This window comes from Bos taurus, chromosome 4 (genome assembly GCF_002263795.3).
Source record: "Bos taurus isolate L1 Dominette 01449 registration number 42190680 breed Hereford chromosome 4, ARS-UCD2.0, whole genome shotgun sequence".
NCBI lineage: Eukaryota > Metazoa > Chordata > Mammalia > Artiodactyla > Bovidae > Bos > Bos taurus.
The window spans coordinates 105627127-105642692 of NC_037331.1; the positions used below are offsets into that span (position 1 = coordinate 105627127).

The 15566-nt window shown below is 50.2% G+C and overlaps 1 protein-coding gene, 1 non-coding gene and 1 pseudogene across 2 annotated transcripts in view; all 3 read left to right on the forward strand.

Moving 5' to 3' along the window:
- Positions 1-15566, forward strand: part of LOC100300510 (T cell receptor beta constant 1) — a gene marked incomplete in the record, with an annotated part of 535695 nt that overhangs the window by 55169 nt on the left and 464960 nt on the right.
- LOC112446430 (uncharacterized) lies at positions 2832-4705 on the forward strand (annotated as a pseudogene).
- Positions 7563-9059, forward strand: LOC100299076 (T cell receptor beta variable 6-4). The gene is made up of 2 exons (XR_003034431.2): positions 7563-7725; positions 7812-9059. It is a non-coding gene; the product is annotated as a T cell receptor beta variable 6-4 (transcript).

Below are 15566 nucleotides of genomic sequence, written 5' to 3' on the forward strand. Positions count from 1 at the left end.
TTACACACGGTACAGTGAACAGATGAATGGTTTTGATCAATCCATGTGTGTGTGCCCACGGAACGTTCACCTATAAAGGCTGAGAACATTTCATCACCAAAAATCCTTTGAGGCCCCATTCCCAGGCCTGTCTCCTTCCCTGACAACCAGCAGTATGATTTCTGTTGCCGTCATTTTTTTTTTTTGAAGTCTCTTTAGCCCAGAGCTAAATATTTAAGCGATTGCTCCTGGAAAGTATTATGGTTGAAGAAGTTCTTGAAAGCATGTGAGTACCATATCCATGTCAGGGACTATCCTATCTGGAGATGGATGGTTTGGAAAATGACCATCCAAAGGTCTTTTCTGCTGGTACAAGGTTTTTTTTTTTTTTTAATGCACTTTCATAAATTTCTTTTCTCGTGCACACATTATCTGAAATGATTTTATGATGCTATTTTGAGAGGAAGTCCTCTTCTCCTAGGAAATTCCTTTGAGGTCCCATGTGATATGCACACAGCAAGGCCTCCTGCTCACACACTGGTGCTGGGACTGAGCAGACAACCAGCAGCAGCAATTTGGTGAGAGATCATTTCATGTCAGGAGAAGGCTTGCCTTTGATTTGACCCCAGCGTCCAAGTCACAGGAGTTGAACTGAAAAGTCCCCCTTTCTGTAGTGGCCTGGCCTGGTCACTAGTCTCCTGCACTGTGGGTCTCACTGTCTCTTGGACCAGAGACATTCTGAGCACAGGTATGGATCCCACATTCTGAGCACAGGTATGGATCCCACATTCTGAGCACAGGTATGGATCCCGTGGACTTGCCAGGCCCCGATTCAAGGCTTTTTTTGGCTACAACATCGAGCTCATTCATTACTTTGGTTTCTGCGTTTTTGTCTCTGAGGCCCAGGGAATGGTTAGTCACCCAGACCCTAGACGTGCAATCAGGTTCCATGGAAACCAGCTCATCAGGAGGTCACCACGGTCACCAACTCATGACCAGGTACATGATATTCAGGTTCAGAAATTGTTGAGAATTTGAAAATCACAGCAGCAGAGCATGGCAGCTAGTGCAGGGTCCTCCTAAATGTGAGGTTTGTGCATGAGATACAGTCTGGAGCTCTAGAATATCGGTTACTGAATGGCTGCCCCGCTTCACAAGGAAGTACCCCCATGCAATGGATGTCTCACGTAAAATCGGAGCATTTTTCCTTTACCGTGGGGTCAGCCATCTCTCCCGACATCCCTCCCACGTCTGCACTCCTTTGTGCCCACATGTCATCCGTGGTGCTGGGCAACCAGCTTCTCTCCTCAAAGCAAGCTGGGTCACAGGCCTGAGGCGGTTCAGCTTGCTGCTCCCCCACCCCTCAGACACGACAAGAAGCATGTGCTCAGGTGGACATGAAGGCGCTGAGCCTGCATGTGACAGGCACCCTGTCAGTCGGTGAATTAATAAGAAAGGGAGCCCAAGGATTCCTCAAGTGTCGATGCGCCTGCCCTAAGGTTAGGGAACCAGATTCTGGAATCTAGTGCTGCACTTATTTCCTTCTTAGTAGAAATGTCTGATCATACAGTCTTTTACCTCCACAGGCTAAGACTAGACTTAAAGATCAGCCCTAATTCATCTAGGCTGGGAAGGCAGCACAGATGAGGGGTGTGTGTATGTGTGTGTGTCTGTGTGAGTAGGGGTTGAAAGTGTGGAGTGCGGGAAATTTGTATTCTTGTTTTAGATGGAAGACACAGATCCATGAAACCATTGGCCTCTAGGAGGCACTGTGGGCCCATGGTAAGCAGGGTGTGATGGAGGGGGTTGAGAGTCACCCTGGAGAGGGCAGCTTAGGGGAACCTTGGCTACATGCCTGCATCAGAAAGTAGGTTTGAGTTCCCTGAGTGGTCCAGGGACGCATGGACTCAGCACAGACTCCTCACTGCCCAGGGATATGGGAACATGCCTGGAGCCTTAGGATATGCCCAGGGGATCTTCTCCTGGAGCAGCATGGGGAGTGGAGGGTGAAGGGATTAGTGTGGCTGGTGAGGACTGGGTGATGAGTGTCAGGCAGGGACAGGAAGAGAAGAAAAAGGCATGTTATGGGCGTATGGGGACATGGGGACAGTGCTCACTTTACACCCACCCTTGGCTGAGGGGCTGTGCAGAACAAGGAATGGCTTAGAGGAACCAGCCCTGGGTCCTGCCAAGGTGTCCAGTGGACAAGGGCAGCCTGCAGAGGCACAGAGCAGTGACGTCATAGGCAAGTGCTCCAATCAGGGAACAGGAGGGTCAGCACTCTACACCACTCACCCCAGGAGCCCCGCCCCCAGCCAGCAGTAGTCCTGGGTTCCTGATGCTGCCATGGGCTCCAGGCTCCTCTGCTGTGTGACTCTCTGCCTCCTGGGAGCAGGTGAGTCCTGGACACAGTGTGGGAGTTTCTGAGATGTCTTTGCCTCTCTGAGATAGAAGCCTGGCGATGAGGGCTGCAGCAGGAGGCTTCCCTGTGCTCTGTCCTCAGCTTCCTTGTCTCCTCTCCAACAGGCTTGGTGGATTCTGAAGTCACCCAGACCCCCAAATACCTGATCAAATCAAGAAAACAGCAAGTGATACTGAGATGTTCCCCTGAGTCTGGACACAGATCTGTGTACTGGTACCAACAGGCCCTGGGACAAGGCCTCCAATTCCTCATTCAGTATTACAATGGGGCAGAGTATGAGAAAGGAAACATATCAGATCGAGTCTCAGGAAAACAGTTCAGTGACTCTAGCTCTGAGCTGAACTTGACTTCCTTGGAGCTGACGGACTCAGCCGTGTATCTCTGTGCCAGCAGCCAAGACACAGCCCTGCATGATCAGGTGCCTCTGGGACAAAAACACTCCTGCCCCAGCTCAGGAAGTGGTGCCTGAGTGTCAGCTGCCAGCCTGCCAAGCCCAGTCTCTGGTAGAGCGAGAGACTTTCCCAGACATTCACTTCTTGATATGTTTTAATGCTCACTAACGTCATCAAGGTAAATACCATTTTAACTGTTTGTACATCTGAGGGTCGTGAGTTGCCCAGACCTCATACTTCATAAGTGTTACAGCGAGCATCCCGGCTCAAGTGTGTTCTCAGTACCCGTGGTCCCTTCGCTCATGGAACTGTGTACACAGCAAGTTACATATACGCGTTGTGTTGTGTGGAACAAGATACAGTTCAGGGCTCTGTGATATGAACTGTTACTCAATGAATGGCAGCCACACTTCACAAGGAGGTATTCCCATGGGAGGAACGTCTCAGATAAAAACTGAGCAGTTTTCATCACCCTGGCGTCTGCACCTCCCTCCGTCCCTCCTGCATCTGTATTCCTTTGTGCCAAAACGTCATCCTGTGCTGGGCACCCAATTCTCTCCACCCAGAAAAGTGGGTCACCGGCCTGCGGGGGTTTTCCAGGCAAGAACACTGGAGTGGGGTGCCATTGCCTTCTCCGCTTGAAGTGCTCTTGGGACACATATCATAAAGGGCAGTAGCACGCCAGAAGGATTTCCCCAGGATTCAACACTTCAGAAATATATAAATAAATACAAGTAATATACATGTTAATGAATACTAATGTCTGGACTAAAACATACAAAACATTTAATCAGTTTAACATCTAAAGAAAAACCTTTAACATTTACAGAAAGGTTACAGCAACTTGTGAGATTATGTCTGTTGTTCTGGACAGGTCTCCATGTTGTGAACTCTTCACTCAGGTTCATTTCTGATTTGAGCCTCCGGGGGAAGGGGCGTGGCCCCCTGAGTGACAGCTTGGCTCTGGGGCCTGGCAGGGACAGTGACATCTCAGAAGGACTCCCTGGAGAGCCCCTTTCCCCTCTCATCCACACTCAGACCAGAGGGCCCTCCACCTGCCCCACCCCTGCCATGAGCCCCTGCCTCCTGGGCTGTGTGGTCTTCTGTCTCCTGCAGGCAGGTGAGTCCTGGGGGGCAGGGTCCCCTTGGGGGTGCCAGCACTAAGCCTGTCTGCTGTGACTGCAGCATGGGTCCTGCTTCTCCACAGGGGCGGTCCATGCTGGTGTCACTCAGGACCCCAGATTCCAGGTCGTGAGAAGAGGACTGAACGCGACACTGACATGTACTCAGGACCTGAGCTTTAGCTGTATGTACTGGTACCGACAAGACCCAGGACACGGGCTGAGGCTGATCCATTACTCAGTTATCCCTCCCCCACGGAGAGAGGAGCCGTGCCCGAGGGCTACAGCGTCTCCAGACCAAGCACAGAGAACTTCCTTCTCACGCTGGAGTTTGCCAACCACTCCCAGACATCTGTGTACTTCTGCACCTGTGGTTATCTACAGCGCTGCACGGCCACCTCCTCTCTGTGCAAAAACATATGGGAAGCCCTGCAGCCTGGAAGGAGGAGAGCTCCTTGCAGGCATCTCACACGGGGAGCCTTGGAACCCAGGGCTACATGCCTGCAGTGTGACACTGAGTGTGCAGTCTCATACCACGCCCAGCTACATCGAGGTCAAATATAGTGGACGGCTGGTTTTTTTATTTCAAAGTTTTATAACTTTAAAACTAAATGGGTTTATATATATATTATCTCTGTATGTAAATCCATTACCTAGAATTGGTAATACTAAATTTATATAGAAAATCTAGAAATATGTGGATCTGATTAATCAGAGGGATCTACAGAATGCAGTGCTCCAGGCTGTATTCACCTGAGCTCATCAGAGTGTCTGTATGAAGGTCTGTGTGATTCCACCTTAGCATACTACTGTGACACTGCTAAGTCACTTCATTTGTGTCTAACTCTGTGCGACCCCACAGACAGCAGCCCACAAGGCTCCCCCGTCCCTGGGATTCTCCAGGCAAGAACACTGGAGTGGGTTGCCATTTAGTATGTGCAATTATTTTCTTCTTGATGGAAATGTTGGTTTCCACAGTCTTTTATCTCCAGAGGTTAAGAGGGAATTTGAAGATCAATCTTAAGTCAGCCAGCTTGGGAAGACAGTAGAACAAGTGTGTGTGTGTGTGTGTCTGTGTGTGTTCAGGCTGTGGGGTATTTACATTCTTGCTTTGGCAGAAGGCACAGATCCATGAGACTGTGGACCATTGGCCACTAGGAGGCACTGTGGGCCCACGGTAAGCAGGGGGTCCTGGGAGGGGTGGAGAGTCACCCTGGGGAGGGCAGCTTTAAGGAACCTTGGCTACATGCCTGAATGAGAAAGCAGGTTTCAGTTCCCTGACGTGCTGAGGTTCCAGGACCCATGGAACCAGTACAGACTCCTCACTGCCCAGGAAAGTGGGGATGTGCCTGGATCCTCAGGATGTGCCCAGGAGACGGTCTCCAGGAGCTGCAAGGGAGGTGAGGGGTTGGGGTGGCTGGTGAGGGCTGGGTGATTGTCAGCTGAATGCCTGGTGATTGCCAGCCAGGTGAGTGCCTGGCTGCATGTCAGGCAGGGGCTGGCAGAGGACAACAAGGTATGCTGTGGGCATTGGGGACATGGGGATGGGGCACCCTTCACACCCACCCCTTGCTCAGGGGCTGGGAAGGGCAGGAAGGGCATAGAGGAGCCCACCATGGGTCCTGGCAAGGGGTCCAGTGGATTTGGAAACAGCCTGCAGAGGCACAGAGCAGTGACGTCATAGCCAAATGCTCCAATCAGGGAGCAGGAGGGTCAGCACTTTACACCACTCACCCAGGAGTCCCGCCCCCAGTCAGCAGCTGTCTTGGGTTCCTGATGCTGCCATGGGCTCCAGGCTCCTCTGCTGTGTGACCTCTTCCTTCTGGGAGTAGGTGAGGCCTGGACACAGTGTGGGAGCTTCTGTGATGTCTTGCCTCCCTGAGATAGAAGCCTGGCGATGAGGGCTGCAGCAGGAGGCTTCCCTGTGCTCTGCCCTCAGCTTCCTTGTCTCTTCCCAAGAGGCCTGGTGGATTCTGAAATCACCCAGACCCCGAATACCTGATCAAATCAAGAAAGCAGCAGGTGACGCTGAGATGTTCCCCTGACTGTGGACACCGCTCTGTGTCCTGGTACCAACAGGCCCTGGGCCAGGGCCCCCAGTTCCTTGTTCAGTATTTCAACAGAATGTGAGAGAAGAAGCAAACCTATCAGGGCGATTCTCAGGTCAACAGTTCAGTGACTCTAGCTCTGAACTAAGCTTGACTCCTTGGAGCTGAAGGATTCAGCTGTGCGTCTCTGTGCCAGCAGCCAAGACACAGCCCTGCATGATCAGGTGCCTCTGGTACAGAAACACTCCTTCCCCAGCTCAGGAAGTTTGTGTGAGGGTATCGACTGCCAGCCAGCCAGGCCCAAGTCCTGGGAGAGCAGACAGCCTTTCCCAAACATTCATGTCTTGATATGTTTTAATGCTCCCAAAGATTATACAAGATAAGTATTATTTTAACTCTTTACACATCTGACAGGGAGTGGCTTGCCCAGATCTCATACTTCATAAATATCAGAACAAGGAATCAGACTCATATCTGTCCTTGTCACTGTGGTCCTCACCCCCATTGAATAATTCTCCCATATAACAAATATATATGTCGTGTTTTATATATATATATATATATATATATATATATATATATATATATATATTATTTATTTATTTATTTATTTTATGGGATACATATCATTTAAAGGAGTTGACTCATATAGTTGTTAATTTCAACAATGATAAATCTAAGAAGCTGGGCTCATGTTATTAGAGACCTAAGAAGAGCTGATGTTTAAATTCAAAGGCTGTTAGGCAGGAAGAAGTGATAGTCTAGTGAAGCCATCAGCTGGATAATTCTCTCCTACCCAGGAGAGGTTTAGGGTTTTTGTTCTGTTCATTTCTTCATCTCTTTGCATGAGACCTACTACATTATGGAAGTTCATCTGCCTTACCAATAAAGATGTTCATCTAATCTGATTTTAAAATCTATTGATAATTTTTCACATATTTATCTCTCACCAAGACATCCTGACAGGGACATTCAGAACAATGTAGAACTAAATATCTGTGGTGTAGTCAAGGTTTACAAGGATGACACATTAAATTAGTCATCCCAACAACTTCCAGGCTTGCCTAGGAATTTAGTAAGCATGAAGTCGCTGGCACATAACAGGACGCTGGATTTCCTGAGTCCCTTTGCTAATCTCTGACAGCCTCTTCCACCATTTCTTAGGTGCAAATATAGAGATGGACACATTTTGCCTCCAGCTGAGGCCTTTAGAAATCACAGGGGTGAAAATATTTCTGCCTGTTGATTTAGTGCAGGAAATTAGCCAGAGCATGTAACACACAATCCTTATCAGGCATCTTAAAATCAACTTTACTGATGTATGGATTGTAGTTGACTCTTCAACAATGTGCTGTTTAGGAGCACGGAGAACCCCACAACCCTGCAGTTCGAAAACTGCATATAACTTCACATCTTAGGAATGAAGAATTATCTCTGGAATACAACACACTTAAAGTTGTAAACTGTTTATAGAAAGGATACAACAACTCATAAGGCTCAAGTCCATTGCTCTGGATGGGTCTCTGTGTTGTGAACTTATCTCTCAGGGTCACTTATGATTTGAGCCTCTGGGGAAGGGGCGTGGCCCCTGAGTGACAGGTTGGCTCCGGGGCCTGGCAGGGAGAGTGACATCTCAGAAGGACTCCCTGGAGAGCCCCTCTCCCCTCTCATCCACACTCAGACCAGAGGGCCCTCCACCTGCCCCGCCCCCGCCATGAGCCCCTGCCTCCTGGGCTGTGTGGTCTTTTGTCTCCTGCAGGCAGGTGAGTCCTGGGGGCAGGGTCCCCTTCGGGGTGCCAGCACTAAGCGTGTCCGCTGTGACTGCAGCATTGGTCCTCCTTCTCCACAGGGGCGGTCCATGCTGGTGTCACTCAGGACCCCAGTTTCCAGGTCGTGAGGACGGGACTGAACGTGACACTGACATGTACTCAGGATCTGGGTCATAACTCTATGTACTGGTACCGACAAGACCTGGGATGCGGGCTGAGGGCTGATCCATTACTCAGATGGCCCTCCCACCACGGTGAAAGGAGATGTGCCCGAGGGCTACAGCGTCTCCAGACCAAGCAAAAAGGACTTCCCTCTCACGCTGAAGTCTGCTAACCACTCCCAGACATCTGTGTACTTCTGTGCCAGCAGTTACTCCACAGTGCTGCATGGCCACCTCCTTTCTGTGCAAAAAAGCAGATGAGGGCCCTGCAGCCTGGAACTCGGGAAGCCCCTTGCAGACTCCTAGCACCTGGAGACTCCAAGCCCACAGACACATACTGGCAGCATAGCTGGTTTTATGAAGCCCACCGACATTATGGAGAGTCATCTGCTTAAGAAATAAAATGTTAATCTAATCTATTATTAAAATATACCTATTCAGATGTTAACTTTTCCAAAAACACCCTTTTAGGAGCATCCAGAAAAATAAAGCTAAATACCCATGGCACAGTCAAGTTGACAGTCAGTCGGGTCTGACTCTATGCGACCCCTTGGACCCAGCACTCCAGCCTCCCTGTCCATCACCAACTCCCCCGGTTTACCCAAACTCATATCCATTGAGATGGTGATGCCATCCAAACATCTCATCCTCTGTCATCCCCTTCTCCTCCTGCCTTCAATCTGGCCCAGCATCAGGGTCTTTTCAAATGCGTCAGTTCTTCCCATCAGGTGGCCAAATGTTGGAGTTTGAGCTTCAGCATCAGCCTTTCCAATGAATATTCAGGAGTGATTTCCTTTAGGATGGACTGCGTGGATCTCTTTACAGTCCAAGTGACTCTCAGGAGTCTTCTCAAACACCACAATTCAAAAACATCAATTCTTTGTATAGTCCAACTCTCACATCCATACATGACTACTGGAGAACCATAGCTTTGACTAGACTGACCTTTGTTGGTAATGTCTCTGCGTTTTCATACACTGCCTAGGTCGGTCATATGTGAAGTGTTCACTTAGGTTCATTTCTGATTTGAGCCTCTGGGGGAAGAGGCGTGGCCCCCTGAGTGACAGGTTGGCTCCGGGGCCTGGCAGGGACAGTGACATCTCAGAAGGACTCCCTGGAGAGCCCCTCTCCATCTCGTCCACACTCAGCCCAGAGGGCCCTCTGCCTGCCCCAACCGGCCATGAGCCCCTGCCTCCTGGGCTGTTTGGTCTTCTGTCTCCTGCAGGCAGGTGAGTCCTGGGGGGCAGGGTCCCCTTCGGGGTGCCAGCACTAAGCCTGTCCCCTGTGACTGCAGCATCGGTCCTCCTTCTCCACAGGGACGGTCTATGCTGGTGTCACTCAGGACCCCAGATTCCAGGTCGTGAGGACAGGACAGAACGCGACACTGACATGTACTCAGGATCTGGGTCATAACTCTATGTACTGGTACCGACAAGACCTGGGACACGGGCTGAGGCTGATCTATTACTCAGCTGGGCCTCCCACCACAGTGAAAGGAGACGTGCCCGACGGGTACAGTGTCTCCAGATCAAGCAAAAACCACTTTCCTCTCACTCTGGAGTCCGCCAACCACTCCCAAACATCCGTGTACTTCTGTGCCAGCAGTTACTCCACGGCGCTGCATGGCCACCTGCTCTCTGTGCAAAAAGACAGGGTCCCACACGCAGGCTCCTAGCACAGGGAGCCTCAGAGCCCTGGGGACCACGTGCCAGCTCTGTGACCCTGGATGTGTGACCTGGACAGGCCTGGATCTGACCCCAGGGACTCGGAGACACATGTCCACCATCAGTCTCTGTCTTTGTTTTGCAACCTCCCTGGATGCAGTTCAGACTGCAATCAATTCTGACTAGTTCTGACTCTTCCTCATCAGCTTAAGACCTCCAGAAGGGAAGAATATTAGTAAATCAGATATATCTAGACCCTCTTGTCTCTCCCAGCACCTCATTGCTGTCTGTCTGGAAGTTTCTCCCACAGCCTAGCTCTCAAGTGCTCCCTGCTCTTGCCCACCAGAGGGGCGGGTCTTTCCTCCCTTACTGCATTGGCCTCAGCTCCCCTGCCCTCTCTGCTCCAGACACACTGCTCTGCCCTCATCTGGGTCATGTCCCTTCCTGACACAGGGAGCTTTGTAACCACATGTAAGCGGGCGTGTTTGAGCAAGCTCTTGGGGTCACCAAACAGAAAACAACCTCAGTTAATTGGAAACCAGACGAAGTCCCTTGGGAGTCCATTCCCAGGAGGAGAGACAGGCTGTGTGTGTGTGTTCTCCCTTCCTGCCCCTCTTTTTTAGCATCTCAATTACCCTGGACCAGGTTTCTACCATTTCCCTCAGAGAAATCTTCTCAAAGTCAAAATATTTCCTTCATGGTGTCTTATTATATCAATATTTTACAAGTTCATAGGAAATAAATAGGTTAATACACCTAAAACCTCTTCATAAAATGCACCTGCTAGAATTGGGTAATGCTAAATTTAAATATGAAATCTGGAAATGTACGGATCTGCTTAATCAAAAGGAGGTCTGGAATACAGGTGTCCAGGTTGGCTTCATTTGAGATCATGGAGCGCCTATATTTATTACTCCATTTTCGGAGAAGGCACTGGCAACCCACTCCAGTACTCTTGCCTGGAGAATCCCAGGGACGGAGGAGCCTGATGGGTGCCGTCTATGGGGTCGCACAGAGTCGGACACGACTGAAGCGACTCAGCAGCAGCAGCAGCAGCATTACTCCATTTTAGCTGACTATTGTCACTGGAGTGGTGCAGGAATTCCTGCCTTCTTAGAAATGTCTGATCATACAGTGTTTTACCTCCACAGGCTAAGACTAGACTTGAAGATCTACCCTAATTCAGTCATGCTGGGAAGGCAGCATATGAAGGGTGTGTGTGTGTGTGTGTGTGTGTGTGTGTGTGTGTGTACGGGTTGAAAGTGTGGAGTGTGGGGAATTTGTATTCTTGTTGTAGATGGAAGGCACAGAGCCGTGAGACCATGGGCCACTAGGAGGCACTGTGGGCCCATGGTGAGCAGGGTGTGCTGGAGGGGTTGAGAGTCACCCTGGAGAGGGCAGCTTAGGGGAACCTTGGCTACATGCCTGCATCAGGGAGCAGGTTTGAGCTCCCTGAGTGGTCCACACACATGGACCCAGCACAGACTCCTCACTGCCCAGCGGAGTGGGCACATTCCTCGAGCCTCAGGATGTGTCCAGGGGGCTGTAAGTGGAGCAGCATGGGAAGCAGAGGCTGAGAGATTAGTGTGGCTGGTGAGCGCTGGGTGATGAGTGTCAGGCAGCGACGGGAAGAGAAGAAAAACGCCATGTTATGGGCATATGGGAACATGGGGACAGTGCTCACCTCACACCCACCGTTTGCTGAGGGGCTGTGTGGGACAGGGAAGGGCATAGAGGAGCCAGCCCTGGGTCCAAGCAAGGGGTCCAGGGGACAAGGGCAGCCTGCAGGGACACAGAGCAGTGACATCATAGGCAAATGCTCCCGTCAGGGAAGCAGGAGGATCAGCAGTTACCCCCTCACCCAGGAGCCCCAGCCCCAGCTAGCAGTGGTCCTGGGTTCCTGATGCTGCCATGGGCTCCAGGCTCCTCTGCTCTGGGACTCTGCTTTTTGGGAGCAGGTGAGTCCTGGACACAGTGTGGAGCTTCTGAGATATTCCCATGGGAGGAATGTCTCAAATAAAAACAGAACATTTTTCATTTGCCCTAAAGTCTGTACCTCCCTCCATGTCCCTCCTACATCTGAATTCCTTTGTGACAATACGTCACCCTGTGCTGGGCGCCCAGCTTCTCTCCACCAAAAGAGGTGGGTCCCAGTCTGGAGGGGGCTCTGCTTGCTCCCTCCCCTGCTCCGACATGGGAAGCAGGGCCTCCTGGAACATGAAGAAGCTGCACCCACATTTGGCTGGCGGACCGTCTGTCAGTGACTCGATTAGAAATAGACCAAACAGATTTCTCAAATGTTGATGAGCCTGCAGTGAGTTTGGGAGCAGAGACCTGGACAAACATGGTAGGTGGAGGGACAATCTCAGCACTGCGGTCAGTTATGCAGAAATGGAACCTTGAAGTCCTACTGGGACACATGAGTTAAACAGGGCGACAGAAAGTCAGAAGGATTTCCACAAGATTTAAACTACAGATATGCAGATAAATAGAAGTAATACATGTATCAATGTGAATTATCTCTGGATTAGAACACACACAAAATTTAATCAGTTTTACAGAAGAGTTTCATCAACTTGTACAGCTTATGTCCATTGATCTGGACGGGGCTCCGGGTTGTGAACTTATCCCTCAGATTCACATATGCTTTGAGCCTCTGGGGAAGGGGCGTGGTGCCCTGAGTGATAGGTTGGTTCTGGGGCCTGGCAGGGACAGTGACATTTCAGAAGGACTACCTGGAGAGCCCCTTTCCCCTCTCATCCACACTCAGACCAGAGGGCCCTATGCCTGCCCCACCCCTGCCATGAGCCCCTGCCTCCTGGGCTGTGTGGTCTTCTGTCTCCTGCAGGCAGGTGAGTCCTGGGGGGCAGGGTCCCCTTCGGGGTCCCAGCACTAAGCCTGTCCGCTGTGACTGCAGTATCGGTCCTCCTTCTCCACAGGGGCGGTCCATGCTGGTGTCTCTCAGGACCCCGGATTCTAGGTCGTGAGGAGAGGACTGAATGCGACACTGACATGTACTCAGGATCTGAGCTTTAGCTATATGTACTGGTACCGACAAGACCCAGGACATGGGCTGAGGCTGATCCATTACTCAGTTATCCCTCCCGGCATGGGGAGAGGAGCCGTGCCCTAGGGCTACAGTGTCTCCAGACCAAGCACAGAGAACTTCCCTCTCACGCTGGAGTCTGCCAACCGCTCCCAGACATCTGTGTACTTCTGCACCTGCGTTTATCCACGGTGCTGCACGGCCACCTCCTCTCTGTGCAAAAAGATATGGGAAGCCCTGCATGCTGAAAGTCGGAGAGCCCCTTGCAGGCTTCTCACACGCGGAACCTTGGAACCCAGGGCCACATGCCTGCAGTGTGACACCGAGTGTGCAGTCTCATATCATGTCCTGGTACATCGACGTTAAATGTAGTGGACGGTTGGTTTTTTTTTTCAAGTTTTATAACTTTAAATTAAATGGATGAATATATATAATCTCTGTATATAAATCCATTACCTAGAATTAGTAATAATTTATATAGAAAGTCTAGAAATATCTGGATCTGATTAATCAGAGGGGTCTAAGGAATGCAGTGTCCCAGGCTGTATTCGCCTGAGCTCAGCAGAGTGTCTGTGTTGAAGGTCTGTGAGATTCCACCTTAGCATTCTACTGTCAGTGCAATTAGTTTCTTCTTAATGGAAGTGTTGGTTTCTACAGGCTTTTACCTCCAGAGGCTAAGAGGAAATTGAAGATCAATCTTAAGTCAGCCAGCTTGGGAAGACAGTAGAACAAGTGTGTGTTGTGTGTGAGTGTGTGTTCAGGGTGTGGGGTATTTACGTTCTTGCTTTAGACAGAAGGCACAGATCCATGAGAGTGTGGACCATTGGCCACTAGGAGGCACTGTGGGCCCATGGCAAGCAGGGGGTCCTGGGAGGGGTGGAGACTCACCCTGGGGAGGGCAGCTTTAAAGACCTTAGCTACATGCCTGAATGAGAATGCAGGTTTGAGTTCCCTGAGGTCCTGAGGTTCCAGGATACTTGGAACCAGTACAGACTCCTCGCTGCCCAGAAAAGCGGGAATGTGCCTGGATCCTCAGGATGTGCCCAGGAGACGGTCTCCAGGAGCTGCAAGGGAAGTGGAGGTGAAGGGGTTGGAGTGGATGGTGAGGGCTTGGTGATTGTCAGTTGATTGCCTGGTGATTACCCGCCAGGTGAGTGCCTGGCTGCGTGTCAGGCAGGGGCAGGCAGGGGACAACAAGGTATGCTGTGGGCACTGGGGACATTGGGATGGTGCACCTTTCACACCCACCCCTTGCTCAGGGGCTGTGAAGGGCAGGAAGGGCATAGAGGGCTTCCCTTTGTCCTGTCAAGGGGCCCAGGGGACAGGGCAGCCTGCAGAGGTACAGAGCAGTGACGTCATAGACAAATGCTCCAATCAGGGAAGCAGGTGGGTCAGCACTCTGCACCAATCACCCAGGAGCCCCATCCCCAGCCAGCAGCTGTCTTGGGTTCCTGATGCTGCCATGGGCTCCAGGCTCCTCTGCTGTGTGACCTCTTCTTTCTGGGAGCAGGCGAGGCCTGGACACAGTGTGGGAGCTTCTGAGATGTCTTTGCATCCCTGAGATAGAAGCCTGGGGATGAGGGCTGCAGCAGGAGGCTTCCCTGTGCTCTGCCTTAAGCTTTCTTATCTCCTCCCCAACAGGCCTGGTGGAATCTGAAATCCCCCAGACCCCCAAATACCTGATCAAATCAAGAAAGCAGCAAGTGACGCTGAGATGTTCCCCTGACTCTGGACACCTTTCTGTGTACTGGAACCAACAGCCCTGGGCCAGGGCCCCCAATTCCTTGTTCAGTATTTCAGCAGAATGTGAGAGGAGAATCAAACCTATCAGGGCGATTCTCAGGTGAACAGTTCAGTGAGTCTAGCTCTGAACTGAGCTTGAGCTCCTTGGAGCTGAAAGACTCAGCCGTGCATCTCTGTGCCAGCAGCCAAGACACAGCCCTGCATGATTAGGTGCCTCTGGAACAAAAACATCCTGCCCCATCTCAGAAAGTAGTGTGAGGGTATCAGTTGCCAGCCAACCAGGCCTAAGTCCTGGTAGAGCAGATAGCCTTTCCCAGACATTCATGTCCTGATATGTTTTAATGCTCCCAAAGATCATACAAGATAAGTATTATTTTAACTCTTTACCCATCTGAGGGGGAGTGGCTTGCCCAGATCTCATACTTCATAAATATCAGAACAAGGAATCAGACTCAGGTCTGTTCTTGTCACTGTGGTCCTCGCCCCCATTGTATGATTCTCCCATAAAACAAACAAACATATATATACATATATATATATGTATATATATAAATCATTTAAAGAATTTGACTCACATCATTGTTAATAGTGATAAGTCTAAGGTCTAGAAGCTGGGCTCATGTTATTAGAGACCTAAGAAGAGCTGATGTTTAAATTCAAAGGCTGTTAGGCAGGAAGAAGTGATAGTCTAGTGAAGGCCATCAGCTGGATAATTCTCTCCTACCTAGGAGAGGTTTAGGGTTTTTGTTCTATTGATTTCTTCATCTCATTGGATGAGACCTACTACATTATGGAAATTCATCTGCCTTACCAATAAAGATGTTCATCTAATCTGATTTTAAAATCTACTGATAACTTTTCACATATTTATCTCTCACCAAGACATCCTCACAGGGACATTCAGAACAATGTGGAGCTAAATATCTGTGGCCTAGTCAAGGTGACACATTAAATTAGTCATCGAAACAACTTCCAGGCTTGCCTAGGAAGCATGAAGTCCTTGGCACATAACAGGACTCTGGATTTCCTGATTCCCTTTGTTAATCTCTGACAGCCTCTTCCACCATTTCTTAGATGCAAAGATAGAGATGGACACATTTTGCCTCCAGCTGAGGCCTTTAGAAATCACAAGGGTGAAAATATTTCTGCCTGTTGATTTAGTGCTCGAAATTAGCCAGAGCATGTGACATACATCCCTCCTCAGGCATGTTAAAATCAACT